The 18,466-nt window shown below is 44.3% G+C and overlaps 1 protein-coding gene across 2 annotated transcripts in view; it reads right to left on the bottom strand.

The window, feature by feature from the left end:
• The window catches only part of LOC128695443 (uncharacterized protein F58A4.6), a 116,363-nt gene that overhangs the window by 91,912 nt on the left and 5,985 nt on the right, over positions 1–18,466 (bottom strand). For both annotated transcript variants that reach the window (XM_070095510.1, XM_070095511.1), the window contains exon 2: positions 16,757–16,958. The gene's annotated coding sequence lies outside the window, so the exon portion shown is untranslated. The remainder of the gene's footprint in view (positions 1–16,756; positions 16,959–18,466) is intronic.

Raw genomic sequence — 18,466 nt, 5'->3', positions numbered from 1 at the left:
AAAGTGTATGGTAGAGTTATAATTGAAAGAATTAAGAGTAAGACGGAGAATAGGATAGCAGATGAACAAGGAGGCTTTAGGAAAGGTAGGGGGTGTGTGGACCAGGTGTTTACAGTGAAACATATAAGTGAACAGTATTTAGATAAGGCTAAAGAGGTCTTTGTGGCATTTATGGATTTGGAAAAGGCGTATGACAGGGTGGATAGGGGGGCAATGTGGCAGATGTTGCAAGTGTATGGTGTAGGAGGTAGGTTACTGAAAGCAGTGAAGAGTTTTTACGAGGATAGTGAGGCTCAAGTTAGAGTATGTAGGAAAGAGGGAAATTTTTTCCCAGTAAAAGTAGGCCTTAGACAAGGATGTGTGATGTCACCGTGGTTGTTTAATATATTTATAGATGGGGTTGTAAGAGAAGTAAATGCGAGGGTCTTGGCAAGAGGCGTGGAGTTAAAAGATAAAGAATCACACACAAAGTGGGAGTTGTCACAGCTGCTCTTTGCCGATGACACTGTGCTCTTGGGAGATTCTGAAGAGAAGTTGCAGAGATTGGTGGATGAATTTGGTAGGGTGTGCAAAAGAAGAAAATTAAAGGTGAATACAGGAAAGAGTAAGGTTATGAGGATAACAAAAAGATTAGGTGATGAAAGATTGAATATCAGATTGGAGGGAGAGAGTATGGAGGAGGTGAACGTATTCAGATATTTGGGAGTGGACGTGTCAGCGGATGGGTCTATGAAAGATGAGGTGAATCATAGAATTGATGAGGGAAAAAGAGTGAGTGGTGCACTTAGGAGTCTGTGGAGACAAAGAACTTTGTCCTTGGAGGCAAAGAGGGGAATGTATGAGAGTATAGTTTTACCAACGCTCTTATATGGGTGTGAAGCGTGGGTGATGAATGTTGCAGCGAGGAGAAGGCTGGAGGCAGTGGAGATGTCATGTCTGAGGGCAATGTGTGGTGTGAATATAATGCAGAGAATTCGTAGTTTGGAAGTTAGGAGGAGGTGCGGGATTACCAAAACTGTTGTCCAGAGGGCTGAGGAAGGGTTGTTGAGGTGGTTCGGACATGTAGAGAGAATGGAGCGAAACAGAATGACTTCAAGAGTGTATCAGTCTGTAGTGGAAGGAAGGCGGGGTAGGGGTCGGCCTAGGAAGGGTTGGAGGGAGGGGGTAAAGGAGGTTTTGTGTGCGAGGGGCTTGGACTTCCAGCAGGCATGCGTGAGCGTGTTTGATAGGAGTGAATGGAGACAAATGGTTTTTAATACTTGACGTGCTGTTGGAGTGTGAGCAAAGTAACATTTATGAAGGGATTCAGGGAAACCGGCAGGCCGGACTTGAGTCCTGGAGATGGGAAGTACAGTGCCTGCACTCTGAAGGAGGGGTGTTAATGTTGCAGTTTAAAAACTGTAGTGTAAAGCACCCTTCTGGCAAGACAGTGATGGAGTGAATGATGGTGAAAGTTTTTCTTTTTCGGGCCACCCTGCCTTGGTGGGAATCGGCCGGTGTGATAATAAAAAAAAAAATATTTAAATAATATATATATATATATATATATATATATATATATATATATATATATATATATATATATATATATATATATAAAATATAGGGGATGGTAGGAGAAAATTCTCAAACAGCTTCAGGGAGAACCTTGAGTTTTCCCTGAAGCAAGTTTATTTTTTTCTCTGAGGATGAGGGTCTCTAGGACAGTTCTAGAGGTGGTACCTCCCAATATATATATATATATATATATATATATATATATATATATATATATATATATATATATATATATATATATATATATATATATGTGTGTGTGTGTGTGTGTGTGTGTGTGTGTGTGTGTGTGTGTGTGTGTGTGTGTGTTAAAACATGTGTTGACGGGAGATATTAACATCCATGACTAACAATCAGCCACACAGCGGATGTTAGTTTGGGATATATTACAGCACTGAACATCTGGGTCAAGAATATTCACACTAGAGAAATATCGGCGATATATCCACGATATACAGACCGGGTCGCGGCGGCGTTCAACTCCGAAACTCCCAGGTATACTCAAGGTATACTTGGAATGATGGAGGGAGGAATATTAGCGGGGATATCCATCTTACGCTCCAGGGATACCCTTCTAGGCTATCAGCTGTCAACCAGCGTGCGGGATTGCAAGGTGTCAAGCCAGTAATTGCTTGCTTGGGTTGACTTGCCAATAATCACCTTAATACTGTCGTTACTAGTTCATTATACTAATTACACTTCTCATTATCACATTCATACTGTTGTTACTTGTTCATTATAACCACAAAGGTCAGTCACAATGCACAAACCATCTGTTAAAGTGTTCAGTGTTTGAAAATATTAAAGGAAATGGGAAATATCCCCGGCATTTATGCCAAGTGTGGAAGGCTGGGCTCTCAGAGTGCCAGGCACTCCGTTGTGAAGGTGGGTGACCCACCAGTGTGTGGGGTCAAGGTGGGTGACCCACTATAGTAGGAAGTAAGAGGGTGGGTGACCCACTATAGTAGGAAGTAAGAGGGTGGGTGACCCACTATAGTAGGAAGTAAGAGGGTGGGTGACCCACTATAGTAGGAAGTAAGAGGGTGGGTGACCCACTATAGTAGGAAGTAAGAGGGTGGGTGACCCACTATAGTAGGAAGTAAGAGGGTGTGTGACCCACCAGTGTGTGGGGTGAAGGTGGGTGACCCACTATTGTAGGAAGTAAGGGGTGGGTGACTCACCACATGGCGTCACTAACAGTCTAGATGACCACAAGGTCACAGCTCTGTGACCTAGACAAGGGAATCAAGACCCACACAAGAAGAGGTGTGATAAAGCTCATGGAGCAGTGAAGAGGCGGGGCCATGAGCTATGAATCGACCCCTGCAACCATAATTAGGTGAGTACAGTTAGGTGAGTACACGAAGGTTTATACAGAAAATAAACCATACCAGTATTCAGACTGTCTCACAGTTCTCAGTGAACCAACACACTAACACCTCAAAGATATTCTTTCGCTGTTCAACCAAGAAGTAACGTCACTACTTTCTCCTGTAATCTACCTGTTCCCCCACACAAACAATTTCAATCTGTCTCTCTCACTCACTCTCTCTCTCTCTCTCTCTCTCTCTCTCTCTCTCTCTCTCTCTCTCTCTCTCTCTCTCTCTCTCTCTCTCTCTCTCTCTCTCTCTCTCTCTCTCTCTCTCTCTCTCTCTATTTATCTATCTATCTGTCTATCTATCCATGCCTCCGTGAGATACGAGACCAGGAGTTTGCGTGTCGGTAGAGGTGACGACTCCACAATTATTCTATACTGTAATGATACTTGGATACAACTGGGCACCTTTCTTAAAGGCAACGTTTCGCCCATTCTGAGGATTTATGGAAGCTTCATAAAGCTACAAGAATCAACTTTAGATACAAAACCTTGTGCGAATACCTTCTACCCAGCACCTGCGTTCTTCCAGCAGATCTGGAGTGTACTACACACTGTTCCAGCAGGTCTGGATTATACCCCACAGTTCCAGCAGGTCTGGAGTGAACTACACACTGTTCCAGCAGGTCTGGATTATACCACACACTGTTCCAGTAGGTCTGGATTATACCGCACACTGTTCCATATCTAGATTATACCACACACTGTTTCCGCAGGTCTGGATTATACCACACACTGTTCCAGATCTGGATTATACCACACACTGTTCCAGGTCTGGATTATACCACACATTGTTGGAACAATATATCTTATACATTGTTCCAACAATCACGGACAGTGTATATCCTCAACAATCACGGACCGTGTATATCCTTAACAATCACGGACCGTGCATATCCTCAACAATCACGGACCATGTATATCCTCAACAATCACGGACCGTGTATATCCTCAACAATCACGGACCGTGTATATCCTCAACAATCACGGACCGTGTATAAAGCACAGTTTTGTCTGGTTCGTGTTATTCAGTTTTTCTTTATCTCGCATTGTTCTTCAAGTTTTTTATGTTCTTCAAGTTCTTGATGTTCTTCAAGTTCATGTTCTTCATGGACTTCAAGTTTATCATGTTCTTTAAGTTAATGTTCTTCAAATTCTTCAAGTTCATATTCTTGAAGTTCTTAAAGTTCTTCATTTTCAAGTTCATGTTCTTGAAGTTCTTCATATTCTTCAAGTTCTTCAAGTTCATGTTTTTCATGTTCTTCACGCTCAAGTTCAGTGCGTTCTTGAAGTTCTTTAAGTTCTTCCTGGGTGTTCTTCACAGGAATGTACCAACAGTGCTGAGTGATATTAACTACAGTTGCTAACTGTAGTGATTGTAGTGGTGATTGTGGTGGTGATTGTGGTGGTGATTGTGGTGGTGATTGTGGTGGTGATTGTGGTGGTGATTGTGGTGGTGATTATGGTGGTGATTGTGGTGGTGATTGTGGTGGTGATTGTGGTGATTGTGGTGGTGATTGTGGTGGTGATTGTGGTGGTGATTGTGGTGGTGATTGTGGTAGTGGTTGTGGTGGTGATTGTGGGGGTGATTATAGTGGTGATTGTGGTGGTGATTGTGGTAGTGGTTGTGGTGGTGATTGTGGTGGTGATTATAGTGGTGATTGTGGTGGTGATTGTGGTAGTGGTTGTGGTGGTGATTGTGGTGGTGATTATAGTGGTGATTGTGGTGGTGATTGTGGTAGTTGACAATAAACAACAACAACTTTCACTATCATCATGCAGAAGAGTCTTCACCATTCAGGGGTGAGAGAGAGAGAGAGAGAGAGAGAGAGAGAGAGAGAGAGAGAGAGAGAGAGAGAGAGAGAGAGAGAGAGAGAGAGAGAGAGAGAGAGAGAGAGAGAGAGAGAAAGAGAGAGAGAGAGAGAGACGCAACAAGCCGTGTCTAACACAAGGTGACCCTCGGGCACAATAGCCCACAAAGAACTGGATAAGTGTTTTTTTTTACTTCCACGGTGCATCGGAGGTGCGTATAGCAGCAGTGCCGCCTGTGGCCACTCGTGCAGTGACAGACAGCGGCAGTGCCGCTTGCGCCCGCTCGTGCAGTGACAAACACAATGCCTCCACTTACATCAATTGAAATTTTCGCCTCCCCCCAGCCTCTGGTGAATAGCAACTGAAAACTGCGTTCTTCGTGAATGGACGCCCTTAGTGTAATCTCTCTGAATCCGTAGCCAGACCCTATCTGGCTTGGTTCCCGAACGTAAACACATCCGTGAATCCGTAGTAACCACGGATTTTCTAAATAACATTTATTTATAAAATAAAATATGTGGAATGTGATTCTCCTTTGTATAGCAGTGGCCCTCTGGGCCTGTGTGGATATCTTTATCTCTCTCTCTCTCTTCTCTTTGTCTGTCTCTTTATCTCTCTCTGTCTCTGTCTCTCTAGTCTTAGGTACATGCTAGAGGAGGTGTTGACCCTTGAGACGGCCCTCAAAGAGACGGCCTCCTCCAGCTCTCTGGTAACATGGACCTTAGACCTCTACGAACATGCATTACCCGAAGAAGAGCCCCTCGGTCTATTTGGGGTCCAAGCCTATATTGGGATCCTTCATCGCCTGTTTCAAGGCCCTACACAGCCTCCAGATGCTATATCCACTCATGGTGATGATCACCGGGGCGGTATGGAGACTCGTGCTGGCTCTCGGCACCTTCAATGTCTTCCTGATTCTGAGTGTGCTAGTCTACTGCAGAAACTCACTGTCATGCTGTAGAGCAGGAGAGCTTGCTCTCAGGGCTCAACTTCGTAAAGAAGAGCTTTTACGCCGGAGACTGCCAAATAGGTGGTGCTCTCCGTTAAAGAGATCAAAGCGCGGTTTAAGAACAGACACCAGCGGTCATACCAGGTGCTGTGAAACCTTCCTGAACACCAGGTGCTGTGAAACCTTCCTGAACACCAGGTTCTGCAAAACCTTCCTGAACACCAGGTGCTGTGAAACCTTCCTGAACACCAGGTTCTGCAAAACCTTCCTGAACACCAAGTGCTGTGAAACCTTCCTGAACACCAAGTGCTGTGAAACCTTCCTGAACACCAGGTGCTGTGAAACCTTCCTGAACACCAGGTTCTGCAAAACCTTCCTGAACACCAGGTGCTGTGAAACCTTCCTGAACACCAAGTGCTGTGAAACCTTCCTGAACACCAGGTGCTGTGAAACCTTCCTGAACATCAGGTTCTGCGAAACCTTCCTGAACACCAGGTGCTGTGAAACCTTCCTGAACACCAGGTGCTGTGAAACCTTCCTGAACACCAGGTGCTGTGAAACCTTCCTGAACACCAGGTGCTGTGAAACCTTCCTGAACACCAGGTGCTGTGAAACCTTCCTGAACACCAGGTGCTGTGAAACCTTCCTGAACACCAGGTGCTGCGAAACCTTCCTGAACACCAGGTGCTGCGAAACCTTCCTGAACACCAAGTGCTGCGAAACCTTCCTGAACACCAGGTGCTGCGAAACCTTCCTGTACACCAGGTGCGAGGAGACCTACCTGAACACCAGGTGCTACAACAGGTGCAAGGAAACCTACCTGGGCACCAGGTGCTACAAAAGGTGCGAGGAAACCTACCTGCGTACCAGGTGCGAGGATAGGGTCTGACTACGGCGAAGTCAGACCCTGACCGGCTTCGTTCACGAACGTAAACACACCCGTGAATCCGTAATCAGAGCCAATCCGAATGTAAACAAACTGTTTTTTCTGAACAGTTGATCGGATTCTAAAAGGATCGCTCCGTGAATGTTAACAATGCAGTGAGAATATCTTTAGTCAGTGTGTTATGTGCACAAGAAGTTATGCACACCAAGAAGTGTGTATTTTCTCAGTGTATACATGTTCTTAGAGTATACCTTAAGCCCTGTTTTAGACACTGAAGTGGGATTGTGTTTGTGACGACTGGTTAAGGGGTTACACTTCCAGTTCTCTCATTAGTCTTCACTACATTCCTTTCCTCAGGGTTAAGCACCTCCAGGTTGAGGGACTGATTACCTCAAACTCCTTCTGATCTTCACTATCCTTCTGTGTATTGGACTGATGAAGCCACTGTGTGGTGAAACGTTTTGACAGTGAAGATACCCAAGTGTTGCGCATGTGTCTAATTTATCAACTTGTCGGTTCTCTGAACTATTTATCTACAAATGCGCTTTAAGCAGTACACCTGGATGCATCTCATACACGTATCACCATGCAGCATAACAAGTAAAAAAATAGTGAAATTCCAAGCGCTTTCGTGTTTTCTCACATCATCAAGGAATAATAAGAATATCAGTACATACGTGAAGTGATATCTCAGCCTTATAAGCCTTCTGTTCTATTATTTTTACTGTTATTATTCCTTGATAATGTGAGAAAATCGCGAAAGCGATCGGAATTTCACTATATTTCCATTGTGGTTATTTTGCATACTGTGATGTCACCTGTTTACTGTGATCTTATTACACGTATCATGTATCCAGTGGTCATTGGAGGGGAATTTAACCTAGAGAGTACACGAGGGTCTGGAACCTGTACGCCACCAGTCAAGAACACTGTACTCGTCGAGACATTCACCTCTGGGTATATGTATCTGTTACAAGTGGAGATTATAAGCACTACATGGCGAAACTCTTCCTTATTCTCGTATTTACCCTATGCATGTCTTTATTACATAAATTTTCTCATCTATCCGCTTCCCCTCTCAGGTATAATAATAATAATAATAATAATAATAATAATAATAATAATAATAATAATCTTTACTTCTAGAAGTGAAACATATACAGACCACAGCTAACATCAGTGATATACTACTACACAGAAAGCTCCTTGTTACGCAGAGCATTTCGGGCAAATTAGGTCAATTTTGTCCCCGGGATGCGACCCACACCAGTCGACTAACACCCAGGTATCCGTTTTACTACTGGGTGAACATGGACAGTGGGTGTCTTAAGGACATACGTTCTAATATTTCCATCCGGGGATCGAACCACGGACCACAATGTGTGAGCTGAGTGCGCTACTAATCGAGCTACAGGACTCCTTAAGTGTTGGAAAAAATTACGTTCTATTTTGCACGTAATACTGCTTTCACTTTGTGAGTACATGCAGTCAATACCTGAAACCTTTCACAGAATCCATTGTAAACCTTTGGGCCATATTACAATGGTGCCAGTCTCACGTGAACCTCTCCTCTCCTGAGACTGTGTCTGGGAGCCATTCTGACGACAAAGTCACAGCTGAAGAGCATACTTTTACTGGAATGACGTTTCGCCCTGTGTAGAGCTTTATCAAGTCACGACTTGAAGCTGTACAGAGAGGGAAACGTTGTCTTGAAGAAAGTTCTACGACGTGTGATTTGGTTTTCAAGTTTGTTGGTGACACAGCATCCATCCAGGTGTTAGTGGTGATGGTGATGGTATTAGTGATGGTGGAAGTTGTGATGGTGTTAGAGGTGGTTTAGGTAGTGATAATGTTAGAGGCAGTGGTGGTGGTGGTGGTGGTAGTGGCAGTGACGGTGCTAGGAGGTGGTGGTGGTAGTGACGGTGCTAGGAGGTGGTGGTGGTGGTAGAGATGGTGTTAGTGGTGGCAGTGGTGGTATCAAACAGGTGAAGATAGTTAAGCTCTTGTGCCAAGACAACCGTGTGTAGCCTGCCGTTATGTCCCAGTTCTTGCTCTGCCAGACAAGGCCAGGACGGTGTTCCACACTTGTCCTTCTCCTCCTCTCCCTACACTTCCTCCTCTCCTCCTCCTCTTCTTCTTCCCCTCATCCTTATACCTCCACGCCTCTCTTGTGGCCGTCACAAGGAGGAAACGCTAGTAAACTCAAATATTCCCCAACACCAGGACACCAGTAACTATGTAAACTAAGGTGAAGAAAGTGAATTGCTTTGCCACTCTGTGGTTGTTGCAGTGGTATTATTATTATTAGTAGTAGTATAGTAGTAGTAGTAGTAGTAGTAGTAGTAGTAGTAGTAGTAGTAGTAGTAGTAGTAGTAGTAGTAGTAGTAGTAGTAGTAGTAGTGGTGGTGGTGGAGGTGGTGGTGGGGGTAGTGGTAGTTGGTGCTAGTTAAGGTGAACGTGAGGGAGACAGGGATGGTGGTGATGCTGGTGGTTTTCCTGAGGTCTGAGTTCTGTAGACGCTGGATTTTCCTAACACGACCATTTTTTAGCGTCTTGGAGAGTGACGATCCTTTCTATAGACCTCACTTAGACCACTATGCCCTTCCCGAGCCCGACACGCACAAACATACACACACACACACACACACACACACACACACACACACACACACACACACACACACACACACACACACACACACACACACACACACACACACACACACACACACACATGTAAAGAAACTAGAGAAAGTGCAAAGGTTTGCAACAAGACTAGTCCCGGAGCTAAGGGGTATGTCCTACGAGGAGAGATTAAGGGAAATCGACTTAACGACACTGGAAGACAGGCAGAGATAGGGAGGATATGATAACGACATATAAAATAATGAGAGGAATCAACAAGGTGGACAAAGACAGGATGTTCCAGAGATGGGACACAGCAACAAGGGGTCACAGTTGGAAGTTGAAGACTCAGATGAATCACAGGGATATTAGGAAGTATTTCTTCAGTCACAGAGTTGTCAGGAAATGGAATAGTCTGGGAAGTGATGTAGTGGAAGCAGGATCCATACACAGCTTTAATAAGAGGTATGATAAAGCTCATGGAGTGGGAAGAGTGACCTAGCAGCGGTTAGTGAAGAGGCGGGGCTAGGAGCTGTGAATCGACCCCTGCAACCACAACTAGATGAGTACACACACGCGCGCGCGCCTCTTCAGGGAGCTCACCATACGTTACCAACACTCGAAAAACATACCATACCCCCGGCCGGGATTGAACCCGCGGTCATAGAGTCTCAAAACTCCAGCCCGTCGCGTTAGCCACTAGACCAGCTAGCCACAATAAGATTCATCCAACTAGGTGTATTTCTACACCATAGGAAGGTTAGCACAGGCACCTCTGTGACCACAAATGCAAGTTTTTACAGACGAATCTCCAGCTAGCGTGGCCGTGACGAACTCTAGCTCAAGTCCCTTCACTGCCGTGAAAACATGCCGAAAAACATGTGAGGAACAGGTATCGCCAATCACTTCTTTGCCTTAGCGATAAGCGACTTCGAAGCAGAAGCCCTTAGATTAGGCCTTAAATTCGCCACGATGGACGCTACATCGTCGTCAAAAACTACTATTTCGGGGGCGCAGGATTCCACAAAGGATTCGTATAAGGGACTGATCACAGCGACCGTTTCCGACCGGGACGCACATGTTCGCTGCGACGTGCGCGTGCTCAGAGACCTGACCAAAAGAAATACTATCTTCGTGATTACATCAGATAAAGGGGAAAGTGTAATCATCCTCAGTAGTGTAAATCGTAAGACCAACAACCTGCCGGGCCACTCTTACACATCCCGTGGACTGGTAGACAACGCTCTTGCTTCACACACACTGAGTGACTGTGGTTCGATCCCCGGCATGGATGTAAACATTGGGCGTGTTTCCTTAAACCTACTGCCCCTGTTCACCTAGCAAGCAAGTAGGTACCTGGGTGTGAGTGGACAGGTGAGGGTGGCACCCTGTGGGACAAGATCGAAGAACACGATGGAAATTAGACAGTCTCTCGGTGACGCACTGACTTTCTTGGGTTAACCTGGGTGGCTAATCCTACGGGGTTAAAAATCCGAACAAAATCTTATCTTAAACATCAACGAAAGAAAAGGAAACTGATTTTCTTCTAAGCAAAGTTCATAAGATACTCAGAAAGACTGAGCTCGGGTTTAAAGCTCACGTAGCTACTTTCCAGCAATGATAAACCACTAAGGGTTTATGGTTTGCCCAAAACCCATAAACCCAATGTCCCTCTATAATAATAATAATAATAATAATAATAATAATAATAATAATAATAATAATAATAATAATAATAATCTTTATTTCAACAAGTATATATACAAGGTATACAGACCATAGCTATACTACTATATACTACTATATACTATATACTACTATATACTATATACTACTATATACTATATACTACTATATACTATATACTACTATATACTATATACTACTATATACTATATACTACTATATACTATATACTACTATATAGAAAACCGCTTTGTTATGCTGAGCATTTCAGGCAAATTAGGTCAATTTTGTCCCCAGGATGCGACCCACATCAGTCAACTAACACCCAAGTGAACATGGTCAGCAGGTGCCTTAAGGAAACATCCTAATGTATCCACCCGTACCGGGGATTGACCCCCGGTACGGGTGGATACAGTTACGGGCCCTTCAAGTCAGTGACTGATAACAACCCCACACAAGATCAGTCTGGCATCCCTTAAGAACTCAAGTGATCTAACCATGGATCGGGTGGGGATTGAACCATGGCGAGTGAGTTGTAATATTCCAGGCCGGTGCGTAAACCTCTGGGCCAGCTGGCTACAACAGAACCATGGGTTATATATAATAGAACCATGAGTTCTAACCCCACGTTATTACGATTTCCGAGTCAGTAATCTAAATCGCATTTAGGAACACAATATATAAACCTAACAATGTTGGTAGAATTACCGAGAATATGTTAGGGAAAAGGACACAAGTGCTAATGTGACATTTCATTGTGGCAACGTTTTGCTCTCCTGGAGAGCGAAACGTTGCCACAATAAAATGTTACATTAGTTACATCTGTGTTCTTTTATCTAACATTATTTTCGGTAATTCTATCATTATTATAGAGTATTAAGTAACTTTCCCTCGGTGCTAGGCGACATGGGACCACTTTCCCTCGGTGCTAGGCGACATGGGACCACTTTCCCTCGGTGCTAGGCGACATGGGACCACTTTCCCTCGGTGCTAGGCGAAATGGGACCACTTTCCCTCGGTGCTAGGCGACATGGGACCACTTTCCTTCGGTGCTAGGCGACATGGGACCACTTTCCTTCGTTGCTAGGCGACATGGGACCACTTTCCTTCGTTGCTAGGCGACATGGGGCCACTTTCCTTCGTTGCTAGGCGACATGGGGCCACTTTCCTTCGTTGCTAGGCGACATGGGGCCACTTTCTTTTGTTGCTAGGCATCACGGGGCCACTTTCCTTTGTTGCTAGGCGACATGGGACCACTTTCCTTCGTTGCTAGGCGACATGGGACCACTTTCCTTCGTTGCTAGGCGACATGGGGCCACTTTCCTTCGTTGCTAGGCGACATGGGGCCACTTTCTTTTGTTGCTAGGCATCACGGGGCCACTTTCCTTTGTTGCTAGGCGACATGGGACCACTTTCCTTCGTTGCTAGGCGACATGGGACCACTTTCCTTCGTTGCTGGGCGACATAGGGCCACTTTCCTTTGTTGCTAGGCAACATGGTACCACTTTCCATCGTTGCTAGGCGACATAGGACCACTTTCCCTCGGTGCTAGGCGACATGGGACCACTTCCCTTTGTTGCTAGGCGACATGGGACCACTTTCCCTCGTTGCTAGGCGACATGGGGCCACTTTCCTTTGTTGCTAGGCGACATGGGACCACTTTCCCTCGTTGCTAGGCGACATGGGACCACTTTCCCTCGTTGCTAGGCGACATGGGACCACTTTCCCTCGTTGCTAGGCGACATGGGACCCCTTTCCCTCGTTGCTAGGCGACATGGGACCCCTTTCCCTCGTTGCTAGGCGACATGGGACTACTTTCCTTTGTTACTAGGCGACACGGGACCACTTTCTTTTGTTGCCAGGAGACATGGGACCACTTTCCCTCGGTGCTAGGCGACATGGGACCACTTCCCTTTGTTGCTAGGCGACATGGGACCACTTTCCTTCGTTGCTAGGCGACATGGGGCCACTTTCCTTTGTTGCTAGGCGACATGGGACCACTTTCCCTCGTTGCTAGGCGACATGGGACCCCTTTCCCTCGTTGCTAGGCGACATGGGACCACTTTCCCTCGGTGATAGGCGACATGGGGCCACTTTCCTTTGTTGCTATGCGACATGAGACCACTTTCTTTTGTTGCCAGGAGACATGGGACCACTTTCCCTCGTTGCTAGGTGACATAATAACATTTTCCCCTTGTTACTAGGCCACGTAATAACACTTTTCTGGCCCGTTTATACCCTCACAAAAACTAGAAGTGTTTTAAGTGAGAAAGAGAAAGCACTTAACCTCCACCAAGGGCTGTCTCTAAGTGGCAAACTTGTTTGACCTGGTCGTAGCCGGCTGGAGACAGCATCTCTGTGCTGCTGCTGCTGCTGCTGCTGCTGCTGCTGCTGCTGCTGCTGCTGCTGCTGCTGCTGTAGTTTTTCCATACAGTACAAACTTTGTAGCAGCTAACAGCAGCAGCAGCAGCAGCAACAACAACAACAATAGCAGCAGTAACCCGTAACACCAACAACAGCAGCAATAACAGCATCAACAACTACAGCAGCATCAGCAACAACAACAGCAGTAGCCACATCAGAATCAGGAGCAACAACAGCAGGAGCAGCGTTACCAAACACCAGCAACAGTACAAAGAACAGCAAGAACAGCCGCAACAATAGCAACAGAACCACCACGTCTAGAAACAGAGAAGGCAGCAGCAATACCAGGCTACCCCAGGGTCAACCACTTCTTTCCATGGACCAGATCTCCCAACACCCAGGGCAGAGGAAGGACCCTCAGTCATTTTTTATATATGGGTGTACATAGTTACACCTTGATATATACGATGCGGGTATATATACACTGCATATACCCCGACTATAGAAATTATTTATATAGTCCTTCTAAGTGATATACCTGCACGCACTTCTGTATTCAGCGACTTCTGTTTTTTGGTAATGTAAATCGGATCCATCTGCCTTGATGATGAAATTTCCCAGTTGCATTAAGTAGGTAGACGTGACGCTATCCAACCCATTAAAAAAACCCACTCGGTGGGTTTTTAGTAAAGTAATTTGTCCTAGCTGTGACCTGAATAGACTTGGAAACCATGAGAGCCTCTTAAAGTCACTTTGAGAACAAGGGATCGTCTTGAAGACACTTTAAAACGAAGAGAAGGTCCTGAAGACACTTGGAAACAAAGAAAGCATCTTGAAGACACGAAGTGGTCTTGAAGACGATTGGAAACAAAGAGATCGTCTTGAAGACACTTAATTTTGTAAATCCTGCGTTTACAAAATGTACCAAGCATGAAATTACTGTAATGTCAATGTTTTCAGGACCAACTCCACAGGAACTGGTCCTGAAAGTCTTTTCCTTCACTAATAGGATGAACTGCTGGTGGTGGAGTGGAGAGGGAGGCTGGAGTGGAGGCTAGGGTGGAGTAGAGAGTGGAGCGATGGCCTTGGGACATCCCAACATGCAGGAGGAGTCGTTATAATGGTAACATATCTCATTATAATGGCGTTTCCCATCCCCCTCCCTGGCAGAGTCTGCCCAGTTTCCCCTCTAAAGAACTCAGGGATACATGTCCTCAGGACTCCGTGTCCTCACGGCTACGTGTCCTTAGGGCTGTCTTCCCCCACCAGTGGTACACCACTGTCTCCCCCACCAGTGGTACACCACTGTCTCCCCCACCAGTGGTACACCACTGTCTCCCCACCAGTGGTACACCACTGTCTCCCTCACCAGTGGTACACCACTGTCTCCCCCACCAGTGTACATCACTGTCTCTCCCACCAGCGGTACACCACTGTCTCTCCCACCAGTGGTACACGACTGTCTCCCCACCAGTGGTACACCACTGTCTCCCCCACCAGTGGCACACCACTGTCTCCCCCACCAGTGGTAAAACTTGATAAATATCTCAAACGATCAAAACGTCCCAATAAAACTTAGGTCTACGACTTTTTTTTTCCCTGGAACTAACTGGATAAAGAGATGGTTAGCGGTAACCTCCGAACACAGCTTCAAGACTAGGCACGAAGGAGGGAGAGGAGACTCTTATAGGTGATTACGCATAGTTGAGTACACGAAGGCGAGTACAAGTTTACTTGAGCAGCACAAGCTGGTTGTAGCAAGTTAGTCTCCCCTTCCACCAGCTACCCTCTCCTCCCCCCTAGCTACCCTCCCCTCCCCCAAAGCTACTCTCCCCTCCCACTACCATCCCCAATTCTCCCCTCCCTGGCACCTACCACCTGTACCTTCTTTCCGCCCCGATCATCAATCTCATCTATGTATTCTCCCCATTCTTTTCATCAACCCATTTACTGATTCCCCTCCCATTATCACCCACCTCTTCCTTCCCTCCTTCAACATTCGCATCCCTGTCTTTCCCCCCACCATAACTACCATCTCATTCAGACCCCCCATCCCCATCTTCGTTCCTAGAAGACTTTGGCCACTGCTATATTCTCAAGAACTCCCTCTTCTGCTTCTAAGAATAGTTCTACTCCCTCTCTGATACTGCTACACATCACCACCACATCACCACCACCACATCATCACCACCACATCATCACCACTACATCACAACCACTCCTTCATACCCCTCCATTTATGTGGAAATAATAGCATGTAACATTTAAAACATTTTATTGAGAGACTTTTTGCCCACTTAGGGACTTTATCAATCCAGAGCACCGGGTAAAAAGAGAATACGTACTGAACAGAGGTCAAGTGAATTAGGTAGGGTCATGTGTGGTAAGGTCAGGTGTTGGTGTGTGAGGTAAGACTTACCTGATCGTGTCGAGGGGCACTAGTATAGCAAGGCCACCTAATTTTATAAAAAATTCTGGAGTTGTGGGCCGCGGTGTACGATGCTGCTGCCAACAGATGCTGCCTCTAGACAACATCACTTGAACATGTCATGCTCTTTTAAAACCAACGAGACAGAGAGAGGTATACAAATACACATGCAGCTGCGATAACCTGAATTACACAATTTCTAATGGTTATAATTATAACCGTAAGGCAATGGAACCTCATGATGCACAGTACCATGCAAGGGAAACCTCATAATGCATAGTACCATGCAAGGATCCTCATGAGTCATAAGAAAGGCAGAGTGGCTTTAAATGAGAATAATTCCCCCCACCGACATTGTCTTGAAAGAACCTTGATGACAGCGAGGCCAGGAGCTACGATTCAACCCCTGCTACCACAAATGGGTGAGTACAGCATACCAGACGATGGCTCAATTCTCTGACTGATTGCTTCCCTGATGGGCCAAGCATCTCTCAGACGAAGACAACCAGCTGGTGCATGGGTGCATGCGCATGTCGCATCCAGCAACCTGTCCCTCTTATTTAGACATCCTTCATGCTATTAAAAATCTGTTCTTAATAATAATAATAATAATTATTATTATTATTATTATTATTATTATTATTATTTTTATTTCTACAGGTACATGATACAACTTATACAGACCATAGCTGACATCAGTAACATACTACTATACAGAAAGCCCCTTGTTATGCAGAGCATTTCCGGACACCAAAGCATGTCTATATATCTGTTATTCTCTAGTGTTTGATATTCCTCCGCTTTATTCATTTATTTGCATTCCTATATTTACATTTTCCAAAATGTTTTTGTGTATCCTTTCTTGATTAATGTTATTCAGTTTCTTGATCCTCAATCTCGTGTAACAGTACAAAGTTCTCCTGTTTAATTCACCATTATCCCTAGTCAAAATTATTATTATTACTGTAAATTAACATGTTATGCAAATGTTAACCTCTGCACCAAAGTTAACTTTGCAAAGCAATCTCTCCTGTCTTAAAAACAGCACACTGTGATTTAATTTAAGCAACCTACCTTAGGTCCTGCTCAGCATCGTATTATATAACATTAGAGAAACGTAGTAATCTGGCGGTGCTGAAGCTGATGTTGGCTGAGATGATGTAACAATGTACCTGGGAAGACGTTGTTGTTTTAGAGGTGAAGATGGCACTCTCTGTCTACAAGTGAAGTCACACCTGCTACTATTTCTGTCTACAAGAGAAGTCACACCTGCTACCTGTGAAGATAGAAACAGCTTTCAGAGTTCCTGCAAATATCACATAATAACATCAACATATTTGGGTTATCCTTGGTAACTGACACATATGTTAAACTACGTAATATAATTGGACTTACGTGTGTCTGTACATTGAATCCACTTACCAAGGCTTCAAATAACGCGTTTGATTCCTACCAGAACTTCCCATCTTACTCTCCCAGCAAGGTACCACTCTCGTGGCTGAGACAATTAGTGTGTTCCGTAGCTCGCTTGCTAGCGCACTCAGGTCACTCAATGAGGTCCGTGATTCGATCCCCGGTACGGCTGGAAACAGTAAGACGTGTTTCCTTACGACACCTGCTGTCCATGTTCACCTAGCGCTAAAATAGGCACCTGGGTGTTAGTTGACTTGTGTGGGTCGCATCCTGGGGACAAAATTGACCTAATTTGCAGAAAAAGCTCAGCATAACAATGTCGGCTGTGGTCTGTATCATGACTCACGAAATCGCGACGGTCTGGAGTTTTGAGACTCTCTGATCGCGGGTTCTATCCCCACCCGTGGTATGTTTTTTTTTTTTATGGTCTGTATACCTTGTACATGTACTTGTAGAAATAAAGATTAAAGCAGTTTGTGCTCATCTTTATACTTTCTTCACTTAATGATCATTACTATTATAATCATAACTAAGCATTAAACCCACAAGGGTAACAGAGCGCTGCTCGCATAATGATCAGCTATGCCTGGGTTCGTGTCAATACCTGGTTGTGGTCATCTTTGTGTACAGCACAAGTGTTGCTGGTCTTATGAAGGAGATTCACTTCTTTACTTCTTAATATATGTTCGCTGAGGCTCCTGTGACGTACAGCTCCCAACAATCACTACATGGGAGGGAATACACACCAACTTCCCCGTTTCTCTGCGGCCATTTTCGGCTCTGGTCAACTGTTGTGCTGGTTGATGATACAATAAGAATCCACTTCTCGAGTTCATGCAAAATTTGGGCTAGATAGACACATTGCAGATAGATAAGGCAATATACCTGTCCTTATTATTTTCATTCCTAATTTTATTAAATATTTTTTTCTTCCTACAGTCACGAATAAATTGTGATGACAAGTAAAGATGGGAGAAAATAGTAATAACAATATAATAATAATAATAATAGAAATAAAATAATAATAATAATAATAATAATAATAATAATAATAATAATAATAATAATAATAATAATAATAATAGTAATATAAATAAAATAATAATAATAATAATAATAATAATAATAGAAATAAAATAATAATAATAATAATAATAATAATAATAATAATATAAATAAAATAATAATAATAATATTAAAATAATAATAATAATAATAGTAATAATAATAATAATAATAATAATAATAATAATAATAATAATAATAATAATAATTTTCTTTGACAAGATACATAGACTGGTTGAAACAAGATCTGAGGGAGGAAGAGCTCCAGACCCCGGGAACAAGAACCCAGCAAAGTCCTCCCTGCCC

Source organism: Cherax quadricarinatus, chromosome 50, assembly GCF_038502225.1.
Source record: "Cherax quadricarinatus isolate ZL_2023a chromosome 50, ASM3850222v1, whole genome shotgun sequence".
In the NCBI taxonomy this organism is placed as follows: domain Eukaryota; kingdom Metazoa; phylum Arthropoda; class Malacostraca; order Decapoda; family Parastacidae; genus Cherax; species Cherax quadricarinatus.
Note: the sequence above shows the minus strand (reverse complement) of the source record. Positions and strands in the feature narration are given on the sequence as shown.